At 40.4% G+C, this 10,604-nt stretch overlaps 1 long non-coding RNA gene across 1 annotated transcript in view; it reads right to left on the bottom strand.

The window, feature by feature from the left end:
- Positions 1-211: 211 nt before the first annotated feature.
- Positions 212-10,604, bottom strand: part of LOC122462592 — a 47,248-nt gene continuing 36,855 nt past the window's right edge. The window contains exon 2 of the long non-coding RNA XR_006285260.1: positions 212-1,759. This is a non-coding gene — a long non-coding RNA (uncharacterized LOC122462592). The remainder of the gene's footprint in view (positions 1,760-10,604) is intronic.

The raw sequence follows: 10,604 nt of genomic DNA, 5'->3' as shown, positions 1-10,604 counted from the left end.
GCAAGATGGCAATATAAGTGAGATGGTTTGAGACTCTGGCTTAGTGTCTGGAAATGTATTGTTCTCCCTGCACTGAGAAAACTTTCTGGTGCTGCATCAGCATTCAACATATTTGTACATAGCAGCTTGTTGGGAGGAGGTGAAGGGGGTTACTTTATGCACTACAGTACCTGTGCTTCTGCAGTTTAGAAAAGAAGAAATGACAGGAATAAATTGTAAAAATGTATCCTCTCTGTTGGGAGGTTTTTTATTACACATCCATTTAGTCCAGATAATTTTAAACTTACATTTCCATCTTTGCTTTAACAAGTGTTTTTTATTAACTGAAATGATGGGTTTTTCATTGTGAACTGAAATCTCCTCTTCTTGTTTTGAAAAGGGCATTTATCTAACGGATTATTTTAAACAGCTGAAACTCAATATGTTGAAAAGGCAGTTGTGAATTCTTTGTCCGTAATTGAAAAAATATATTAGTTTTGCTTTAAAGTGTGAATAACGATACGGCTACTATCTGTGCTGACTCAGATTGACTTACTTCCATGCTGGCATGACCTCCAAAGGGAGTTAAGAAAAAATTACTTGTGGAGAGGAGAATTCTGTCTAGAACGGCGAAGCAAAACTATTCAAGGTTGCATGCAAAATACGTACTGTACTGCATCTTACCAATTCCTTTTTGTGCTTAGTGCAGGGTTTTCCAACATTACTATTTCTGAAAACTGGTATCTTTTAAAAAAGTGTTCAATTTTAAAGTTGCAAGGCATACATTTGAAAATGCAAGTAAAAATGCTGCATAAAAAAAAGTAATGAAGCAGTAACTATCATCATAACTACCTATACTAATATTGCCCACTTTCAACTACCTCCAGCTATATGTTAATGTCCAGTTATAAGTGTCTCAAAACATTTAGTAGCTACTCAGGAAACAGAACGGCCCATATGTTCAAAATAGTCATAAGAGAAGGCAAAGCACACTTTATTAATTCATCAGCACTCAGCTTAATCTGTTCAGCACAGGCTTCTGTGGCCATCTAGTCCACACTGGGCATGCTCAGAAGATTAACTTTGCTTTGAAGACTACAACTCAGCCAACAATGTCTAGCAATACTTTCCAGTCTGAAGTGGTTTTAAATGAGCTCCAAATGAGCGTTAACAGTGAATGTAAATAAAACAGATGCCTTGCTTTTGAACAGCACTTTAGTCAGTGGATCACAGTTATGTTTGTTAAAATGTACAGTTACCTGGGTTGGGCAGTGCTCTTTCCACAAAACTTTTAGTAAGAGTCAGGGTCAATATTCTAACGTCATGTAATAATATGGTACATTCATATTCAACCCAAAATCTAAGTATCTCGAAAAGGATAGTGCCTGATTGACACTAGTCAGCATATTATGCCAGCTGTACTGGTGAGGAAAGACAGCATTGTAGCATGATCCACTGGTTCACACATATATGTTATGCAGCAATTTGTATTGCCAAGTTAAGCCTTAAGTTGGCCACCCAGCTTTCCCTTTTCTCTCTTTTCACACTGCTCTCAGGCCTCTTTTATTTTCCACACACAACAATAAACCACAGTGCTAGCTTTACAGTTGTGTCCCTCCCTTTCGCATGCTCTTAGTTTTTATGAGTCTTTGCCAATCTTTCCCAGATGTTTTGGTACAGTCCTTATCTTCATATGCTGTGAAGCCTAGGTAGCAGAATTCCTTCTCTTGCACAGCTTCTTCATTACCAGTTTCTATTGTTGTTGGACTCTGCTGCTTCCCTAGAAGAAGAAGAAAAAGTTCACATTCGTACGTCGTCCAGAAAAAACACTAACTTCAGCCACCCTTGTGAGTAGGACCTTAACTGATTCCTCAGACCTAGCAATTAGGAAGGATATCATCATCATCATGATGCCGTTCCCTAGACTGCAGCATCTGTTTCCTCAAATTCATATTCCACAATCTAACTATCAAGAGCAATGTATGTTACCATTTCATGATACAGACTGAACAGCTGAAGAGAGGGACACAATACAGCCTTGCCAAACTCCTTTCCTGATATTAAACCCTTCTGTTTTATGGTATCTTTTTTTATTCTGACTGTGGCTTTCTGCTTATAAAAGGGAGGTGACAAAGCCATTTCACTAATAAATGCTAAGAAAGTCCATTTCCAAGGGACTGACGAGCTACATTAAAGCTATACGAAGTGCTGTTTTGTAAAGTAGTTGAAGAATAGCCTCAGGGTATGTCTACACAGCAACTGGACACCCGTGGCTGGCCTGTGCCAGCCAAGTCAGGCTTGTGGGGCTTGGGCTGCGGGACTCTTTCATTGCTGTGTAGACTTCCAGGCTTGCGCCCAGGATCTAGGACCCTACAAGGTGGTTGCTAGAAGAGTCTTGGGCTTTCCCACTGATTGCTAGGGGAGTGAACATTGGAACTTGTATTTCACAACCAGAGCTCTGTAAATATTTAAATATCTGTTCTGTGGGAATCTGCACAATAATCTTGGTCATTTCAGTCAGCGGCACTGCTAGCCCATCGGGGGCCCTAAGCAGGAAATTTCTGGGAGTCCCCCCCACATACAACTCAAATAAAAAGTGAATAGGGGGCCCTTTGAGTTGCTTGGGGCCCTAAGCATTTGCTTAGTCTGCTTATGCCTAGCATCGGCTCTGATTTCAGTTTTATGGGCTTGTCACCCTCTCTGCCAATCCCCAAATTGTGCTTTATATGAAATTTTAACAAAATGCCCATATAATATAAATACACACCCAAAATGTGGATTTCTGCCCATGTTTATCTGTCAGCCCATGCTTAACATGGCTAAAACAGAGCTTCGAATCTTTCCTCCAACCTCTTTCAACCACCTCCTTTCTCAATCACTGGACAACACCACCATCCTGCCCGTCACTCAAGTCCATAACCTGATCATCATCTTCAACTTGGACCTCTTTCTAGGTCCTCACATCCAGGCTGTTTCTAAATCATGCTGATTCTTTTGCATAGTGTCTCTAAGATAGGGCTATTTTTCCCCATCCACACACAGTAACATGTTCATGCAGGCTCTCATTATCTCACATTTTGATTATCACAACATCCTTTTCTCTGGTCTTGGCAAATGCAACCTTGACCTGCTCATACCCATTCAAAATTCTGCTGCAAAGAACCTTTTTCCTAACCTGTTGCCTTGACCATGTCACCCTTCTCTTTGCATCCATCCCTTGGTTGCCTCTTTATTGCATGAAACATAAGCTGCTTGTTTTCATTTTCAAGGCCCTTCATTATCTATCTCCCTCCTTTCCCATCATTTCTCATTCACTAATGAAAGGTCAAGCTCCACCTCTGACTGGCCCATGAGATTAGCCTCCATTGCTGACTTGTAAAATTTTCAAACTGGCATCTTCATGATTTTTCCCATGCTGCCCCTCACGTGTGGGAGGAGCTTCCTGCAAACCTCTACAAAGCTACCTCATTATCCTCCTTCAAATTCCTCCTTAAAACTCACCTTGACTAGAAAACACTTGACAATGGTTAGGCTGCTGGTGTGCTAAGATCACAGCCTGTTATGCTGATCAGTATTGTCTCATTGTTCCCTTGTGCTCCCCCATCTGTATGTCTGGATTAATCCGTTGGTACTTGTCTTATACTTAGTCCCTGCCCCAAAGAATTTACAAACTGTCTTATTGTTCTCTTTACAACATTCTCTGTACAGAACGTAGTGGGATCCTGGCTCATTGTTCCAGAGTTCCTACGTACTACAGTGGTCATAATAATAATTAATTAATTGCTGAGCCATTAAAACAATTTACACTGGTAACTATTCGCTCTCATCTGCAGGTGTTTGTGCTCAGAATTTAAATATAAACTTGGATGATCCGTGTATTAAAGCAACTTCCCATAAAGATTATTACTACTTTTAATGAGATGACCACCAAGGGGGACCCCTGACAGAGTGTCTGTGGGGGCCATTAGAAACTCAACTAATGCCATTCTTAATGGACAGGCAAGTATAAAAGGATACCATACTTACCACTAGAGTGTGGGATGGTGCATGTTGAGTTCTGTAATGGAGAAGGAGACGCTGCTAACACAGACAAAAAAGGTCTCCTTTGCAGTCATTGGAACATACCTGCAACTCCAGCCAGGATATCCGGGCCTTGCTAGTTGGCTATAACTACTTGGAATTTGTACTTTTAAAGACAAGTAAGGGAAAGATGTAAACTCTCATTTCAAATATAAGCTATGTATAAACACCTCTACACTTGTGTGCAGGCATTATGTTGCCACACACGTGTGTTAGTTATATGGCCTCTTAATTGACTGAGACCCTGTTCAGAAGCAAACAGTTGGGAGGAAGTAAGTGAAGTCTAGTTTATGAAGCCCTTACTCACATAAATAGGCCCATTAGCCTCCCTGTATAGTGGATTGAATAGCTTTAAGGTATCCTCAGGAAACTGCTTGGGGAAAAACAGTCTTCCTCGCAAGTGCCAGGTGGGCAACAGAGGCCTCAGCATAGTCTTATAATAGGAAAGAAACTATGCCACTACTGGACACCATTAAATTAGGCTTGAATAAAGACTGGGAGTGGATGTGTCATTACACAAAGTAAAACTATTTCCCCATGTTTATTTTTCCCCCATACTGTTCCTCACAGGTTCTTGTCAACTGCTGGAAATGGCCCACCTTGATTATCACTACAAAGGGTTTTTTTTTTTCTCTCCTGCTAGTAATAGCTCACCTTACCTGGTCACTGTTGTTACAGTGTGTATGGTAACACCCATTGTTTCATGTTCTCTGTGGAAAAAAAATTCCCCTACTGTATTTTTTCACTGCATGCATCCGATGAAGTGAGCTGTAGCTCACGAAAGCTTATCCTCAAATAAATTTGTTAGTCTCTAAGGTGCCACAAGTACTCCTTTTCTTTATGCCACTACTGAACATATGCTTGATTAGCCAGAGTATAATTCTTACTCCCTGCCCCTTCTGTTTGAGTATCCTTGTTCCCAGCGGAGCATGGGAAGCACTAGCTGGCAGTAAACTGTTCACATTTCCTTTCTCATCTCAGGCTAAAGAAGCAGGAACTGCTCATAGCCCATTACGTAGAAGGTTCCCTGTAAACTCTCATGTTGAAAGCTTCATGCAAAGGAGTCCTATTGTTGCTTTAACACAAACAAAGAGAAATAGCTCTAAGATTTGAGTTGATATCGGATCAGAACGGCATATATTAATTACTGGATTGCCAGACCAAAGATTTGATTTGCTCTGATGGTTGAGAGAAGGACAGGTCTCCTGTAATGAATTCATTATTAACAGAGTGAGAAAGAGAGAGAGAACCAAGCAGTCAGACGTTCACAAATCATCTGTCTTTTTACTAATATCTGTAGGTTTTGGCACCTCTCGAGCAGGCCCCATTTCCCTGGAGAGGTGCTTTCCTAATGTTCAATAATGCATCTGTTATTATGAGAAGGATGTTAAGAGTTTTGAACGCAGCAGCTCAGTTCAAGCAGCTGTTGCATCGGAGTCTGCTGAGGCAGAAAAAAAAAAGACACTTAAAATTTTTAAATATATGCTCCCATGTGGTCTATTTCTCAGCCGAGAGAAGGGCCTTTGCGTTGCAGCTGCCACCTGTCTGCCACAGGGGAGGTTTTATAAAGGGCTTTCTTGGAGTTGCACTTGGCTGCCCATTTGAGCCCACAGCCAACACCAACTGTTCAACAATATTGTAGAAACTGAATTCAGCTCTTCATCCCTGCTTAGAATTCTCATGACCCTGATATTCTGGAGAGGTCTCCAGTTACAGTGAGCGACATGATAAATCTCAGCCAATGTAAGGTCTTAGCACAGAGCTTCCCAAACTCTTTGTGCTGTTTTCCCCCCTTGGAGATTCATGTCCCATGCATACTCCCCTTTTCTAAGAAACAATATTTTCATGAATGTCTGGGGTCCCACTGCTCCCCAGCTGGCAAGTATCCCCTGCCCCAGACACGCTCTGGGCAGGTGGCTCTAGCAGGACACAGACAGCCAGGCTGTGCCTCTCTCTTCATGTCCTCAACCCTGGGACCCTCCCAAAAATCACTCACAGGCTGCAGTTTCCTCTGGCCTTGGTGCAATCCCCAGCATGCATGGGTACATGCCCATCAGCCCCTGGAGAGGATCATGAGCTGGAATGGGACCCCCACTACACCCTGGGCGGTGATAGGCCACACCCCTTGCTCCTCAGCCCTCCCTCCTCCTTGTTCTTCCAGCCATGACAGGAGCTGGAGCAAGAGATTCAGCTAGTGAAGGGATTTCTCATTTTATCAATAATATTTTGAAGAAACAAGAACAAAATTCTTAATCAGTCCTAACTCTGCAATGGGATCTGTGCAAGCAGACCTCTGCATGTGTGCGGATCATCATCCCACAGACATCCAGAGGACTCCGAGTGCATCTGAGGGTCCACCAGCATGGATCCAGTAGCAGGACTTGGCCTATGCCCTGTACACCGCCTTTCTGAGGATGGAGTGGGGGATGCCAGTTATTTAAAAGCTAATAGAAAAGGTGTCAAGAGATGATACCTTTAGCAGCATCCAGATTAAAAGACCATGGTATTTCCTTTTACTCTCTTCTCTGCTGAGTGTCCTTCACATGCACTATATTTACCTTTCAGAAGGTACCCATACAAATGCAACATAGGAGCCATGTTACATGCATACCTGCACATTTGTATAGGATCAATATTTGCATTGCGGCCAGATTCTGCAACCCTTTCTCTTGTTAGGCAACACCTCTCTCCTCAGGTTGTCCCATTAATTTCAGTGGGACTTTTTATGGAGGGTGAAATTTGCTCCTATTGAAAGGCCTTTGCACCACTTACAGGCTATTCTGTATGGAGGTGAGCTTCAATCTAATTCAATATAAGTAAGTGTTGAAGAATTGGGCCCATAATTTACAAGACTGTTTCTGTTTCTTTGTTTTAAGAGCATAAAATCAAAAATCAGATTTATCTGTAGAAAAAAAAAAAGTCCCCATTAACATGGTGAGTGTTGGAATTCTAGTGCAGAGAGCAGTGGGAACCACACATCCTTCGTACAATTCTACTTGTCTCAGGAATACAAGAGCAAGTGGTCATGTCTCTGTTGCATGTTACTGTATTTCTCTTTCCTGGTCTCCACCAATTAGCACATAAAACCATGTTTAAAGTTATGGCTTCAACAGAGCCATATGACTTCTATACTGCCACAAACTGAAGAAAAAGAGAGAGAGGAAAATTTACAGTTCAGTTTGACATTGTGCACCAAATTCTAAAAAAATGGCTCCAATCCAGTTTTTTAAATGATAATAATGCAAACTGCACGCTCAAGTCCTTAAGTCATAAATGTTGGGTGCTCAAGTTTTCTTTATTCCAAAACTCTGTGGAAAAAATTACTTTAAAAATTCAGATGAATATTTGTGGGTTTTGTTTTGTTTTTTTTGCAATTTTGCTGCCAACGCTTATGGTATTTGGTGGTTTTCTTAAAGCCCCAGCTCCTAGAGTCATGTGATTACATCAGACTTTCAGGATATGTCTACACTGCAGCTGGAAGCATTCCTCCCAGCACGGGTAGAGAGACATGTGCTATCTTAAGAAGAGCTAGTGTGGTAAAATAGCAGTGTAGCTGGCAAAAGCAGCAGCCCTACTCAGGACATTAGACACTGATCTGGGTCCTGGCACTATAAGGCAGTTAAGAACTAGGGCTAGATTCTCCAGTTACTTATACTGGTTTTACCCCACTGTAACACCATTGATTTCAGTGGAGTTACTCCAGATTACAAGGAGAGGAGGAGAACACCATAGTATGATCACTAACTGAATTTTCTTTTCTTTTCTTTTTTTTGGGGGGGGAGGGAGGGGGACGGGATTTGCCCCAGATGAAATACCACTGCAGTACAGTTTCTGAATGTGATAGTTTCTTCAGAATCTTTAAAACTGTAGCTAAAAAGAAAGACCATTATACAAGTGCAATAACTGTTGTGACAGACACTATAACAGAAGGATGGTCCTGCTCCACTGCAAACATCCTGTGTAACTAGCAAGTTGCTTAGGCCTGGATCCCCAAAGGTATTTAGGCACTTAACTCCCATTGATTTCAGTGGAAATTAGGACCCTAATGATCTTTGGGCATCACTTTCTGTTCCTTATCTTTAAAATGGGAATAATAGCACTTCTGTATCTCATAGGGGTGTTGTGAGGAAAAATACATTGAAGATTGAGGGGGGCCGTATAAATACCTAAAATAGACAGAGATTATTCTCCCCAACTCAGTGGTTTATGAGATCAGCTTTTTATATGATGAGACAACCTTGGAGCCATTATTGTCTAGGAAGTAAAACTGTGTTTGTGTATTTGCGAATTCTCTGCCTTTTATATCATTGGGTGGCTGTACCACAGACTAAGCAGATTGGTCACAAATAGCCATGAAGACAAGTGATGCTGGAAATATCAAGCAGATAATTCATACTGGACATATCAGAATAAGTAGTTTGATAGCAGAAATAGTACTGGGGAGGACAATACCTCATTCTGGCACTTTAATGCTCTAACATGTCACTGAAATAAAAAAATCTACCACAGTCAAACAAGAAGCAGACTGTATTGGTGATACCACGAAGAGACAAGTGTTTAACATAAGGTGGAATTCAAATCCATGCATGGGAGAAACAGCTTCTTCTGGGGAGTTGGAATGCTGACTGAATGATATTTTAACATTTTGAGAGGAATTTCTGGAGTTAACAGAGTAAACATTTCATAACGGGGGGAGGGAGAAAGGCTATCGCATAATTACATGCGGAGTGCTGTAGATTTCAAATGTATATTCTGTATCTCACCTCCTTCATGCTACTCTGATTTTTCCTCTCTGTCCCTTCTGAGATTCAGTTTTGTTAATTTCATATATTATGATTTGAAAAATATGGATTCCAGGGGGTCCTGTAGCTTTGTGTATTTTTCCATTGTGTTTTTGCTGTTTCCTATTGTTTTACTTGTTTTGTATATTTGAATGTATATATAACATACAGTTATGACATGTATGTATATAAATAGTATTTGCACTGTGTATAAGTATCAGTGCACCCTGTATAAGAATATATCTATATTTAAAATGCAATAAATAAAATATTACAATGCAACTTTAAAATGTTATGTGAACAAAGGCATGAAAAAAAAATTCAGTACACTTTCTTGAAAACATTTGGGTCATACATAAATTTGTTTAGTCAGAAAATTAGGGCCCTGTTTTTTGAATAAACCCTGTGTATGGTCTTAATTTTTTTCACCATGAGTAATCCCATCACAGCCAATGGGACTAACTCCTTGCATAGAGTTAAACAGGTGAATAAACCTTTCTAGAATCAGGGCTCAGGAGTGTATATTAATTAACTGATACAGAGTAAAATGCTTAATTGTGTAGATACACATTGTATTTAAAACATTCAAATTCAGTAGGCCAAACTTTAGCCCAGAGTTCTGTTTTATGGCATTAGAATCCACTGGGGAAAGGCCTCATAATGGAAACACTGACATAATTCTAATATATTCTATCATTGTTCTTCCTCTAAGAATTGTCTAGGGCTTAATCAGACTTGTTGGTATATTTCCATATCAAAGTTAAGTATTAAATATGTGATTAACAGATGGCTGCATGAAAAAAAAAACCCATTTGCATGCCAGTGCTTACTTAGTAATAAGAACACTCCTGTACTACAATTATGATTAGCATTGTTCTTCGCCAGGAACCCACTAATGCCCTGATTATAAATGTTCTCCATATTTTCTCTCAGGGATAATTGTGAAACAATCAGAGCACATCTAAATGGGACTCAAGGTTGAAAACTTATAAATCACACTTGTCAGCATTTTCCATCACCATGGTTGATTTATGACATGACCCAGTGCTTATAACCACACACAACTCCTACTTTGTAATCAGCCATGTAATAGAACTCAGACTGAACAGTGTAGGAGAGCAAAATCCCAGGGTGAAAAAATACTTTTAGATGAGTGGAAGTATATGAATGTGTTGAAGGAAAATAGATAACACACAACCATTCAAATGTTGCAGATTGGGGTTTTATATCTCAACACGAAGAAGAATTGATTATGTTCTATTAAAAAGTGAAGTTTGAGTTAAACAAATCAAATATAAGCCATTCATGTTTAGGGTTTTCAATTCAGGGTGAAAATCCCGGAAAGAACAGCACTTTTAGAGTCGTCTCTAAAATTAGTCTCTCGATGCCCTAGCATAGCTTAGTTATGAGTGTCTCAGTGCTAACACATTTTTGCATCCACTCATTCACAATGTTTGATCAGTGAAGTGATTTTGGATGGTGTCTCCATGCCCCAGTGGGTCACAGCTAAGATTGCCACACTCAGGGCAGACTGCAAGAAATAGGGCAGGCAATTCCCCCAAACCGGTAGTTTACTCTGTCATTAGGTTATGCCAAGCCAGTAACAAAAGTGAACTTTGGTATCACCACACTGGTTAACAAGAAGTCAAAAATGCAGTCTCCTTAGGAATTCCAGCTCTTGGCTCACTACCCAGCCATTGGACTTTATGATGAGTGGTAACTGAAAACCAATTTAATCAGGTATAAGGTCCTTCCAATCCCCAG

This window comes from Chelonia mydas, chromosome 12 (assembly GCF_015237465.2).
Source record: "Chelonia mydas isolate rCheMyd1 chromosome 12, rCheMyd1.pri.v2, whole genome shotgun sequence".
Taxonomy (NCBI): Eukaryota; Metazoa; Chordata; order Testudines; family Cheloniidae; genus Chelonia; species Chelonia mydas.
This window is presented reverse-complemented; position numbering and strand designations above follow the sequence as displayed.